Genomic DNA, 14265 nt, shown 5'->3' with positions numbered 1-14265 from the left:
ACTGCTGTGAAGGAGTCTTTCAGTTAACTCAGGTCCTAAATTCAGCTGATTTTATAATAGGGAGGTTTTCACATGAGTTCTTTAGAACTGAATCTAGAGATCAGAGACAGAAAGTTAGAGATTCAAGTGGAGAGGCTACATGGCAAGGAACTGGAAAGCCTCTAGGAGCTGACAGCAGTTCTGGCCAAGTGCCATAATAGAATAGGGGGCTATGTCTTATAACTACAAAGAACTGAATTCTGCCAAAACCTGATTGATCTTGGAAGCAGAATCTTTCCCAGAACCAAGAAATTAATGCAGACTGGCCAACACCCTGATTTCAGATTTTTGAGAAAGTGAGCAGAGTCCAAGCTTTGTCCCATGCCTGAATCCCTGACCCACTGACTATAAGATAATAAATGTATGTTGTTTTAAGATGCTAAATTTCTGACAATTTGTTATGCTCCCATGGAATAATAATGCAGTATATTTTAAGATGGAAACTGGAGATGTAGAAGGCAATAGATAGCTTTAAAAAACATTGACTACATAAGACAACAATACTAATAATGGGGTCTATACTAGTTTCTCAGCCATTAAAACAAATTCCATACAATGGGTTGGCTTAACAATAGGAATTTATTGGCTCACAGTTTCAGAGGCTAAAAGGGTTGCTTCCTCCTGAAGTCCTTATCATCTGACTGCAATCTTTAGGGTTCCTTGACTTTTCTGTCACATGGCAATGCACTGGCAATATCTTCCCTTTTCATCTCCAGTTTCCACTGTCTACCAACTTCCCGATTCTCAGTGTGGCTTCTCTCTCTATCTGATTTTCATGCTGCTTATAAAAGACTCCAATAATCCAAATTAAAGCCCAACCTGATACAGTTGGGCTACACCTAGCTAAAGTGAAATCTTGAAGAGATCTTATATACAATGGCTCCACACCCACCAGAATGCAGACTAAGACAAAGAACATGCCAAAACTGGGATACACAATTCAAACCACCACAGGGTCAAAAAAATCAAGTTGTAGCTAAAACATTAGATTAAAATTATATTAGAAACAAAACAAGATGATCAATGTTAAAATTTGAATGTCCTTGTGTTGTTTGGGAAGAGGTGGAATATACTGATTAACTTTAGATTATGTGAAAGCAAGTACAGATGTTAAAATATAAAGGCACCCAGAGCTAATATCATACACAAAGTGAGAGACTGAAAGCTTTCCTCTAAGATCAGGAACGAGTTAAGTATGCCTACTGTCACCACTGTTATTGTGCTGGAAGTTCTAGCTAGAGCAATTAGGCAAGAAAAAGAAATAAAAGGCATCCAAATCAGAAGGGAAGAAATAAAACTTTGACTATTTGCAGAAGACATGATCTTATTTTAGAAAACACCCTCCACCCTGCAAAAAACAAACAAAGAAACAACAAGAACAACAAAAAACTGACAAGTCTACTAGAGCTAATAAATGAGTTTAGCAAGGTGGCAGGATACAAGATCAACATGCAAAAATCAGTGGCATTTACAAAAATAAAAAACAAAACAACAACAACAAAAATCAATAGTGTTCCTATACACTAATAATGAGCTATCTGAGGAGGTAATCAAGAAAAAAATTCTATTCATGATAGCAACTAAAAGAATCAAATATCTAGGAATAAACTTAACCAAGGATGTAAAGGACCTGTACACAAAAAACTATAAAACATTGCCAAAATAAATTAAAGAAGACCTAAATAAGTGGAAAGACAGTCCATATTCATGGGTTGTAAGGATAAATGTCATTCAGTTGTCAGTTCTGCCCAAATTGATCTGCAGATTCAAGGCAATAACAACCAAAATTCCAGCAGCCTACTTTGCTGAAATGGAAAGCCTGATTATCAAATGTATTTGAAAGGGTGCTCCTTTAGCCAAAACATCTTGACAAATAAGAATCAAGTGGGAGGACTCATACTTCTTGATTTTAAAGCATATTATAAGGTTATAGTGGTCAAAACAGCATAGTACTGACATAACAAAGACATATTCATCAATGGAATCAAATTGAGAGTTCAGAAATAGACCCTCAGATCTATGGTCTATTGATTTTGTTTAGATGCTATGTGGTAGAGGTCACATTTCACCTTTTTTCCATGTGAGTATCCCATTATCACAGCACATTTGTTTTTTGTTTGTTTTGTTTGTTTGGTTGGTTTTTTGGTGAGGGAAGTGCACGGGCTGGAAATCAAACTCTTTCTCCCACATGGCAGGTGAGAATTCTACCACTGAACTACTTTTGCTCCTCTAGTCTCTTGATTTTTGACAAGGTTCCCAAGTTCACTCAACTGGGACAGAACAGCCTCTTCAATAAATGGTACTGAGGAACCTGGATATCCATATCCAGAACAATGAAAGAGGACCCCTATCTCACTCCCTATATAAAAATTAACCCAAAATGGATAAAGACCTAAATACAAGAGACAGCACCATAAAACTCCTAGAAGAAATGTAGGGAAACATCTTAAAGATCTAGTGATAGGTAGTGGTTTATTAGAACTTACACCCAAAGCACAAACAATGAAACAGAAAATAGATAAATGGGACCTCCCCCAAACTGAAAAGTTCTGCACTTTAAAGAATGTTGTCAAAAAGATAAAAAGGCAGCCAACTCAATGAGAGAAAATATTTGGAAACCACACATCTGATAAAGGTTTGATATCCAGAATATACAAAGAAATCCTAAAACTCAACAATAAAAAAAATTCAATTTTAAAATGGGCAAAAAACATGAGTAGACATTGTTCCAAGGAAGAAATACAAACAGCTAAAAAACACATGAAAAGATGTTCATCTTTACTAGCTTTTAGAGAACTCCAAATCAAAAGTACACTATTTCACACCTATTAGAATGACCACTATCAACAAACAAGAAACTACAATTGTTGGAGAGGATGTGGAGACATAGGAGCACTTATTCACCACTGGTAGGAAAGTAAAATGACACAGCCACTGTGGAATATGGTCTGGGTTTCCTCAGAAAGTTAAGTATAGAGTTGCCCTATGATATGGCAGTCCTGCTATTTGGTATATTCCCAGAAGAACTGAAAGCAGGAACACGAACAGTCATGTGTACAGTGATATCCATAGCAGCCTTATTCACAACTATCAAAAGATGGAAACTATCCAAGTGTCTATCAATGAATGAATGGATAAACAAAATATGGTACATACCTATGATGGAATATTATTCAGCAGTAAGAAGGAATGAAGGCCTGAAGCATGTGACATCATAGATGAACCCTGAGGACATTATGTTGAATGAAATAAGTCAGACACCAAAGGACAAATATCATAAGATCTCATTAATACAAACTAATTATACTATGTAAACTCATAGACACAGAATCTAGAATAAGTTTACCACGATAAAATGAAACTAGAGAAGGGGAGCAGTAGCTTAAGATATGTAGAATTTTTAACTGGTTTGAACTAAAATGAATGTAAATGGATAGAGGTGATGGTAGCACATTATTGTGAGTTTAATTAATGGTGTTGAATTGTGTCTGAATATGGTTTATAGGGGAAGTTTAGAATCACATATGCCATCAGAAGGAAAGCCAAAGTTTGCCATGGGATTGTATAATTCAGTTGAATCTTGTGGTGAATAATGACTGTGATTAACAGTACAAATATTTAGAATTTCCTTCATAAACTAGAATAAATGTACAAAACTATAACAAGGAGTTAATAATAGAGTGGTATATGGGAAAAAGTATACCTATTGCACATTTGTTGACTGAAGCTAACAGTAATGTCTTAATATTCTTTCTTCAACAGTAAAAAAGGTACCACATCAATGCTAAGAGTCATTGATGAAAGAGATAAGGAATATGGGATGTTTGGAGTTTTCTCCTTTTTTTCTCTCTCTTTTTTTCTGAGTTATGAAAATGTTCTACAATTGACTTTGGTGATGAATGCATAATTATGTGTTGATATGGTGAGCCATTGATTGTATATTTTGGGTGGACTGTATCCAGAAAATCTGAGCACTAAGACATCTGCATTGTGAAATAAAAATGTAAAATTCTAAAAAAAATAAAAATAAAGGCAGCCACTAAGAATTATAAATAGAATGTGTAGCTTTTTGTTCTGCTGTATTCAGGGTAATTTCATAGATCGATTTTTCATATCACATATTTCTTTCTTCAGCTGAATCTGCCTTTTATTCTTGACCTTTAGGTTATTTTGTTTTGTATTTCATTTTTTCTTTGCTCCATCTCATGTACTTATCAAAATAAGTCTTAGCATATGTTTATATATTATTCTTTTATAATATTTAATGTTGAAACATTATAAAATGTTCTGGGTGATTTTCTGTGCAGCCAGAAATCAACTCCCATAATTCACCTCTATTAAAATTACTCTATCAACTATGTTTGTATATGTCTATGTTTATATAGGTGTGCATAAATATTACATATATATATATATATATATACAAATACACTGTACACACACATACACTCTCGTTACAATTCAGGATTCATAATTTTATTAAGCAATATAGTGTGATAGTTAAAGAAAAATTTGGAGTCATCGAGACCAGGGTTCAAGTCCAATTCTACCACTTATAAGCTATATGAACTTGGACAAAATTATATAACAGAGAAGCCTCTGTTTCTTTCTCTGTTGAATAAAGAGGGTAATGATAGTACTTCTTCATAGGGTCATCATTGACTTTTATATTTCAATTACTAATTTTCATCTATAAAGTTATATGGTCCTTTTTCAAATAATCCTTTTTTCTTTCATTTAAAACCCTATTTCCTTATTTTATCTTGTCCATCACTTTAAATATATTTATTTTATTGGATCTTTTGGGTAGTTCTGTCTTTTCAAGTTCTTGGGATGGGAATCCTCATTTTTGTTTTCCTATTCTCTACCTTTTGACAGAACTTTCTTTGTGTATTTTCCTTCCAGGAGCAGATTTTAGGTCCTCAATCTAGGTATTATGTTCTCTTGGGACATGGCTTCATAAACCTGCATAATTATTATGATGAGTACAGTTTACTCTTCATTTCTAGCACATGTGGAATCCTTTTTCTTGCTTGCTTGGTTGCTTATATAAGTTATTTTGCCTAGAATTTCTATGTGTCCATATTGGCAGAAATGTAGGAATTAAGCTGCATTTGTAAACTTTTAGGCACAGCTATCATAATTTGGGAAATTTTAAGAGTGAACACTTAGCTTCTTAGTACCTCAGAAGCTATCACGCAAACATCGCTGTTTCTAACAAAGTGAATGACCTGCTTGATTTACTGAATGCTAAATCATCAGTTCCTTTTCCTAAATCAAAAGCATACAAATAATTTATATGAGTTGAACAGTACAATCTTATTTCACTATCTGAGCTACAGAGAATCATAAGGAAGGACCTGGAGAAGTTTACAGATAAAAAGAGAAAGAAACATAGAGTGCTAACTGACTATTGCAATAGTTTTAGTTCTAAGTACAGCAAGAGCCTGCAGGTGCAATATGCATTTGAGCTTTAATATATGAAATGTTTTCATTATATAAACATTATATCAGACTCTTTGTGTGATGGTTAATTTCATGTGTCTACTTGGTGTCCAGTTGTTTGGCCAAGATAGTACTGGCCAGATGATTACTGTGAAGGTATTCTGAGGGTTTAAATCATTTAAATCATTAGCAATTTGGTTGCATCTATGACTTGATATATCTACAATCAATAAAGGAGTTTGCCTTCAGTAATGAGAGAAGTCTTATGCAATCAGTTGAAGAACTTGAAGGAAGAACTGATGATTTCAGCAGTCAAAAAGAATTTTAATCACTACTTCAGCCATCCAGGTTCTCTAAGGAAATTCACTGAAACCTTTATTGGAGTTCTCAGTTTGCAGCCTGCTCTACAGAATGTGGCCTTGCCAATCTCCAAAGTCCCATGAGTCAATTCCTATAATAAATATAATAATATTTACATATACACATATATGTCCTGTTGGTTCTGTTTCTCTGAAGAATCCTAACCAATACAGATCTTGGTATTGTAAGTGGGATGCTGCTATTGCAAATACCCAAAAATGTGGAAACAGCTTTGGAATTGGGTAACGGGTTGAGGCTAGAAGAATTGTGAGGGCCCAAAAATAAGTGAGAGTTGAAGAGAAATTTTTTTCATTTTAGAAAATATATAGTTCATCATGAACAGATTGTTGGTAGAAGTATGGACTTTATAGGTACTTCTGGTAAGATCTTAGAAAGAAATGGTGCATGTGAAACCTGAAATAGTTTAATAACAACTGGAAATTGAAAGAAAGCCAATCTCATTATAAAGTGTCAGAGAACTTGGCAAAATTGAATTCTGATGTTTTATGGAAGGCAGAACTATCCTAGGGCCAGAGCTGCTCTATCAAGGACTTTTGTGAGTTTTCAGGAAGTGACTCCACAGAGAACAGGATTCCTTGTGAGGGTTTAGTAGAACAATTCTGTGCTAAAGAGGGTGTGTGTTCAAAAAGGTGGCTGAATGGATCCAGTCAGCCTTTCAGTGAAATTCAGGTTTGGAAATATAGTTATCCAGTAAAGATCTGTGGAAAGCTCAATTGTCTGATAATTTGGACCTACATCAACTGCACATAAAGCTGACACGATTTTTGCAAAATTTGTATGAACAAAACCACTGCCAGTCTGTACTGAAACGGATAGAGGAGGGTTGAATTGAAGAAAGAGTGACTTCAAGTGCAGTTCATGGACTCTGAAGCCTGAACTGAAGAGATCTCCTCTGGCCAAGAAAGTAGGCCCATGCATGTAAGTTGAAAGGGCAAGGGTCTTGTGCCAGAAAGGGTGGAGCCAGTATCCTGGCTTTGAGGAGAGCCAGTCCACCATTCTGATGCTCAGACAGGGTGGAGCTTTCACTTCAGTGTTCAGTGAGAGCCTGGCCACAGTGCAAGAGCTTGGAAGGGGTGGGAATGCTGCTCCATCAGGTCCAGAGGAAAAAAATCAATCCATGGATGACTCTCACACCTTAAGATCTCAAGAAATATGTGTTGCTGTATTTCAGGTTTGTTTGGGACCCATGAATCCTGTTTTCCTTTCAATTTCTTTCTTCTAAAAGGGGAATGCTTATTTTATGCCTATCCTACCATTTTAAACTGTAAACAGGCAACTTGTTTTTGCTTCACAGGTCCATCAGACAGAGGAATTTTGCCCAAGAATAGACTGTACCCATAACTGATTTTGATAAAACATTGTATTTAGTAATGCTGTAAAGCGGCTTATGACATTTGGGATGTTGTGATGGAATGAATGTATTTTGCATATGAGAAGAACATGTCCTTTGAGGGTCCAGATGGTCGGCTGAGGAGGCTTGGAGTTATATTCCTCAAAACAACATGTTTTTATTCTTAATCCATTCCTGTGGGTGTGAACCCATCATAAATAGGACTTTTCGATGCAGTTCCTGCAGTTAAGGTGTGGCCCAACTGAATCAGGGTGGGTCTTAATCCTATTACTGGGGGCCTTATAGAAAAGGCCATAGAAAGAGAAGCCTGGGGGAGCAGCCAGAAGCTGGGTGCAGAACTAGAAGAGAAAGAAGAAGACACCACCATGGGCATTGCCATATGACAGACCAAGGATCGAGGGCAGCCAGTCATAGAATGCAGTTTTTGGGTGCAAAGTGCCTAGCCAACACCTCAATTTTGGACATCCCTTGGCCTCAAAACCAGGAACCAATAAATGCCCATTATTTAAGCTAACCCATTGTATGGTATTTGTTTTAGCAGTTTGGAAACTAAAACATTTCCCAGAGGGCAATACTTAGTGTGTCACTAAGAGAAATTATCAAAGCTATTACTTTGTGACAATGAGAAATTTTACAAGATATTTTCACACCAGAAAACTGCAATAGCTTCTTAACTATATTATACTATGCACTAAGTAATAATGAGAATATTGACCAATGGTAGGGCTTTCTAGAATGTAAAAGCCACAAAAACAGGGGGGGGGGGGAAGTAATATAATTCATATGTACTAGATAGTTATAACATTACAATAGAGGCAAGATATTCAAAAATCTTGAATCATGAAACTGAAAATTATAGTGCAATCCGAAAAAGCATTGGTGTTCATCCTGAGCCAAAGAGATATTCTCTAATGGCAGTGTGTTGTGAGTCACAGTTTGCAAACATTTCACATCATCACTAGAGCATGCACATTTCAGGTTAGCAGCCCCTATCTGGAGTATAAAACTTACACTGAAGACCTTAGACAATGAATCCCAGATATCTAAGGAAGACCTTCTCTTAAGAACATTAATGTTGCATGCAATTATATAGAATTTGATGTACTGTCCAGCAAGAATGGGAAATGATCTGGCTTGATGAAAGATTTGGCTGTTATCAGGCCTGTTACACTTGGATTTATTCCCTTAAGTGTCTTAAGGGGAGGTCAAATTTTAAACAATATATTTTTACCGCCCTGCATAGAGATAATTTTTTTCCCCATCTCATTCGGCAGAGGTTCAAATTCCAACCAATATGAGTACATTACTTAACCATTCTGTGCCGGTTTCTTCTAAAAATACAAGTAACAATATTGTTACCTTGATTGCTATCTGTGAAGATACAATAAGCCAGAATATGGTTGCTATTATGTTTATTGTTTTTAAAAATTATTTTAGGGCCTCTGGAAAAAAATTAAATAATAATAATGATAATAAAAAGTTACTTTACAAGCTGCACCTATCAAGTACTGATCTTGTGCCAGGAAATCTATATTCATTATCTTATTTTCCTAACAACCCTGTGAAATAAGTGCTTTTATACCCATTTTACAAATGATGCAAATATAGTTCAGAGAAGTTAAATTATTTAACTGGGAGCACACAGCTAGCAAGCTGATTTGAAACTAAATCTTTTTGTCACCAAAGGCTTGTGCTCTTTCCATTCAATTTTGCTAGTCCGAACACAATGCAACCTGGATATGAATTGATCCTGGGCACTTCTATTTCCTTGGATAAAAACAAGTCTGGGGCGGGCCACAGTTGCTCAGTGGCAGAGTTCCAGCCTGCCATACCAGAGACCCGGGGTTCGATTCCCAGTGCCTGCCCATGTAAAAAACAAACAAACAAACAAAAAACAAGTCTGGTTGTTATGGAACAAGGGGACATACATATAGCTCATTAATGGAAAGAGTAGTGGAAAAAGTCTCAATCCTTCCACTGATAGGATATATGATTTTGTAAGTCATCTCACCTCTCTGGCTCTTTTTCCCCATGTATAAAAAGAAAGTCTTAGACTATGTCTATTGCATCTCTCCATTAATTTCTCTGAGTTTCAGTTTCTTGATCTATGAAAATAGATTATAAACTTGTCCTATGTACCCTCCAGAGAAATTTTGAGGATACAAAGGATTTTAAATAGTTATTTAATAATCTATGGCTAAATAACAACCCTCTGAAATAGTGGCTTATGACAATAAAAATTATTTCTTTTTTCTCACAAGTATGGGGGTCAACCAGGTAGCTTTCATTTAGGCTCTCTCATGTAGATGAAACCAGAGAGGGACAGGGAGTAACATCAAGTTTAAGGACTTTTCATTTACCCGTTGATGCCTGAGCATGGAAGACAAACAGCTGGATGCTGGAACAACTGGGGATCCTTAAGTAGCTCTCTTTCTCCCTCCTCTCTCTCTCTTTCTCTGTAGTCTCAGGGTAGTGCCCAAAATTCTTACATGGTGATTAAAAATTCCTATAGAAAGCAGCCCAAGAAAAATTGACAGAAACTGCATAGTCTTTTTGAGACTCAGAAATCATATTGAATCACTCAGCCATATTTTCCTGCTCATGGCAGTCACCAAGGCCCTCCTGCCAGATTCAAGGGGGAGGGCACATAGTCTCCACCTCAAGAGTCAAATCATTTTCAGACACATTTAAAAACCACCATAGTCTGCCTAATGCACAGTTATTAGCATTACTCTCATATAAAAAAAAAATTCATATACCTTTTTTATCTCCCAAAGTCTCCTATGGCGTAAGGTTCAGCCGTGAGGCCCACGGTCACATTATTTAAGTTAGATAAAGGTGCGGATATGGCTCCTCAGATTATTAACTTTAGTATTGCTCTTTAAGTAAAATTACTGTTGATCTGAAGACCCAGGAACTAAAAGGACAAGAATTGTGCACCTCAGATTTTCCAAGATAGTAGGGTAAAACAATCCAAGCTGATGTTCTCCCACAGAATCCTTGAACAAGTAAGTGAAAACTGGCAGAGCCATCCTTCTCAAAACACTGGAAAACATTTATAAAGTTATAGTAACTGGGTGAGTGCTGAATCCAGAAAATGCGGCTAAAACATTAAAAAGTCTGGCTTCAAGTGGGAGCCAGACTTCCCCCCCAGGGGAGGAGGGGCAACCCGGAGAGGACCATTGTGAGATAGCTTACAAGGCCACATCTCCAGTGTGACAGCAGCAGCTCAAAGTGGAAGTGTTGCGGGTGGGGTCTTTGGCCCTGCATTCTTAGAAACTTCTCTCAAGCACTTCTGATTTTCAATGAGATGAAAGGGTCCCCATGGTTCCACTTCTTTTAATTTGAGGTGGGAGTTTGCTCTGAAACCCCTATAATCCTGTAGTGGGAATTTGGTTAAGGAAAAGAGAGGCTTGAAATCTGAAGATGGAGAATACTTTCTGGTTCTCAGACTCACAAATGTAGCTGTGAAAAAAAGCACCATGCTCTGTGAGTGCACACAGTGTATATATTCTTAAATGGGCCCCTTGCCATGCATGGCATACTGAATTAATGTTGTTTCCCACATGCAGTGTGAACAAATGCAAGTTGACTTTCAGGGTGCTCCTTCCTTGCCAAGCATGGCCTGTCTTCCTGTGGTCTGCTTATCCATATGAATTCTTGAGAAATCCCACTGGAAGAGACTCTTTTGGTCTGGATTAGGAGTTGGATTTTCTCTTTTGCGCATAGTCAAGTGTTTTAAAGTCAGGGAAATGCTATCTTTGCCAGGAAACACAATGCATGTTGAATTTGTTGGCACTCAGATCTTCAGCATGTTCTGTGTGTGGCATGTATATAAAAGCAAGTTAAGTAAAAGTATATATAAATGTGCTTTTTATATGTTCTGATGATGAGGACTCATCATAAGGAGTTGGTGCTCCTATCATAAAGGTGTTGATACTTGCTTTTCTCACAACTTCAGGTTAGCAGACACTCACTGAATAGTTGGAGGATGATGATAAGTGATAAATAATTCATCATATTTGTTGCAGTCTCACTATGTGTAGTTATCACTAGGCCTTAAGATAGCAATATAGATAGTGTGGTGGTACAAGCCCAGGTTTTGGAGTCAGGCAAACCAAGATTTAATTCCAGGTACACTGTGTGATCTTGGAAAAGTTACTTAACTTCTCTCAATCTTACCTCTTTCTCTACGAAATTGGATAATCATAATTGCTTTTAGTGTTGTCTTAAATAAATGAAAGTTAATGTTTATGAAATACTTGGCTTTGGCCCTTTATAAATGATGATGATTTTATTAAGCATTCATTTGGGAGCACTCACTATCACACAGGGTAACCAATTTCTGATTTACCAGGGACTGAGAGGTTTTCCAGGATATGGAATTTTTAATATTAAAACCGGGCGATCCTTAGCAAACTGTTCACGTTAAATTGACATGAAAGTGGACAGGATAGATGACCTAACAGTGTGGTATTGTTATTAAGAAGTAGGAAGGAAAAGGAAAGAATCACTAGAAGTTTAGGAAGCTGGAAATCTTCACCAAGGTGGTGAAATTGGCATTTGGTTTTGATGGACAAATAGGAGTTTTTCATGAAAAGAAACTGCAATTAAAAAAAGAACAAGAAAAGATATGCTTTTATTTGCCCTCATACTGAACAGTTTCCTGATATAAATACAGCACAACTTTGTTTTTGTTGATACATTTGTCCTTATAGTTAAAACCACATGAGCTGGTTTACCCTTAAACTCAGAAACTATTTTTACTTTCAATGAAAAGAATTAAGAGAAATCTTTATTTTTCTATCTACTTCAGTAAGAAAAATAGTTAACATCTTGCCAGGGTTTGTATGTTGGTTACTGAAATAGGGCAAAAAATCAAAGTAATAAAATCTAACAGGGGCATCTGTAAGACCTGTACTTAGGTTGGAAGAAATTATTCTGCCTTGACTGCAATGTATGTGGACATTAATTGATTCCAAGTTAAATATAAGCTAAGATCCTGCAACAACAGTTGTGCTGTTAATTAAGCTTGCACTAATGGAATTATGTGACCTTACTGACAGCAGGTGAGTCTTACTCATATTTAAGTGCCTGGCACATGCTGGGCACTTAGCAAAGATTTGAGTAGAGATCTAGGAGGTAATTGCCCTAGTAACCTGCCCTGGTCAAACTACAAACAATGGCTTGTTTCTAGTCCTTTAAGACACAAACTGGAGGACAGCCCAGACAGAATGACCAAGATGGGGGAGAGTTGGGGAAATCTTGGGGAACCACTGAGGGAAATAGGGCTGGTCTTAATAATAAACTCCTAAGCACTTTAAGTGCTTGCTCTGGAGGCGCTGTGGAATTTCAAGGGATAGGGGCCATTCTGTTTGTCTGCATGTGAAATACCTATAACAAGATAATATAGCTGTTTCCTTTTTTTTTTTTTTTGTATGCTGTATGGCAGGGTCATATTTCATTATTTTTCCATGTGAGTATCCTGTTATTGCAGCACCATTTGTTGAATTTTGTTTGTTTGTTTTGCTTGTTTGTTTTTTGGGAAGTGCATGGACCAGGAATCAAACCCGGGTCTCCCACATGGCAGGCGAGAATTTATAGTTGTTTCCTTTTAAATACCCCTTTAAGGTGATTATATTGGTATTTCAATTTGTCAAAAATCATTGAAATGTACCAGTACTTAAAATGGGACAATTTTATTATATTTACATTACCTCAATAAAGTTAACATTAAAAAAAAAAAGGTAGATGAAGCTCCTAGCACCCGTGCTGGCCTTTCCCTCACCATTCCCTGGGGTGTGTGGAGCTAGCCTGTGTATCTGTTGTAGTTTCTAGGTCCCATTCCAGAAGTAGAAGAGTAACTCCTATGCACACACTGAGGTGCCTATATGTCAGTCCCAATCTATTGGGTGGCAGCCTAGAAAGACTAAACCATGAAATTTGCCTCTGGTTCACACTCCCAGATATTGCACTGTAGGCAGAAGCAGTTTTCAAATATCCAAAGCAGTGTAAGAAACAGTTAAGTTAAAACAGCCTGGGGTAAAGAATTACTGGCTTTAAGAAATACAATAGAGCACTCAGGAGTAGGAAGACACTCATATAGAGTAGAGGGGACATTCTCTATTCCTTTAAATGGGGGAATTCCTAAAGTCACAAGCCAGCAAAAGCCCTGAATATGACAAAAGCTCAACAAAGATGGAGAGAACCCTGCACATCACTTTCACCTTGGGCTCATTTTCTTGATAGGAGGGCTAAACTCTGAAGAGAAGTAGCAGCCAACACTGAGCCAATTTGCAAAACTACAAAAGGTGGTTTTTGCTATGATTAGTTTGTTTTGTTCATTTTGTTACTGGTACTCAGGAGAATCTTTCATATCACTGGTTGGATACAAACTTAAGGAAAAAACAATTCAGAGACTAAATCCCAGAGTTAATACCTTAAAATATTGAAACATACAGTGTGCAGCAAAAGATTTCAAGACAAAGACACAGAAAATGATGGACATTCCAAAGGAACAAGACAAAACTTCAGAAACCATCAATAAAGAAAAAAAACTTTGGAGATACAGAGAAAGAATTTTTTAAATGGTCTTCAAAATGCTTAAGGAAATAAAGGAAAAATGCAGAGAAAGAACAAAACAATATCAGGAAAACAATAAGTGTACAATATGAGAATCTGAATAAACAGATCAAAATTTTAAAAAGGAACCAAACTGCCAGTTTGAATTTGTGTCCTTTAATCCTCATTCAATATTGCTGGGTGGGAACATTTTGATTGTTGCCATGGAGATGTGACCCACCCAATTAAGGGTGGTAAGTTTTGATCAGATAGCTCCCATAGAGTTGTAACTCCACCCATTAATTCTTTAAAAGAGGAAACATTTTGGAGAGAGTCCCTTTTGTGGAGCCATGAGAAAGCCAGCAGATGCTGCCATGTTTGCCATGTGCCCTTCCAGCTGAGAGAAATGTTGAACATTATCAGCCTTCTTGAACCAAGGTATCTTTCCTTGGATGCCTTAAGTTGGACATTTCTATAGACTTATTTTA

At 36.8% G+C, this 14265-nt stretch overlaps 1 long non-coding RNA gene across 2 annotated transcripts in view; it reads right to left on the bottom strand.

Moving 5' to 3' along the window:
• Nucleotides 1-10385, bottom strand: part of LOC143649513 (uncharacterized) — a 42599-nt gene extending 32214 nt beyond the window's left edge. For both annotated transcript variants that reach the window (XR_013159075.1, XR_013159074.1), the window contains exons 1-2: nt 9976-10385; nt 3196-3264 (exon numbers count right to left, since the gene is read on the bottom strand). This is a non-coding gene — a long non-coding RNA (uncharacterized LOC143649513). The remainder of the gene's footprint in view (nt 1-3195; nt 3265-9975) is intronic.
• Between the last annotated feature and the right edge of the window lie 3880 nt (nt 10386-14265).

The sequence above is a fragment of the Tamandua tetradactyla genome, chromosome 11, assembly GCF_023851605.1.
Source record: "Tamandua tetradactyla isolate mTamTet1 chromosome 11, mTamTet1.pri, whole genome shotgun sequence".
Classification (NCBI taxonomy): domain Eukaryota; kingdom Metazoa; phylum Chordata; class Mammalia; order Pilosa; family Myrmecophagidae; genus Tamandua; species Tamandua tetradactyla.
The sequence above is the reverse complement of the archived record's forward strand: the minus strand, read 5'-3'. Positions and strand labels throughout refer to the sequence as shown.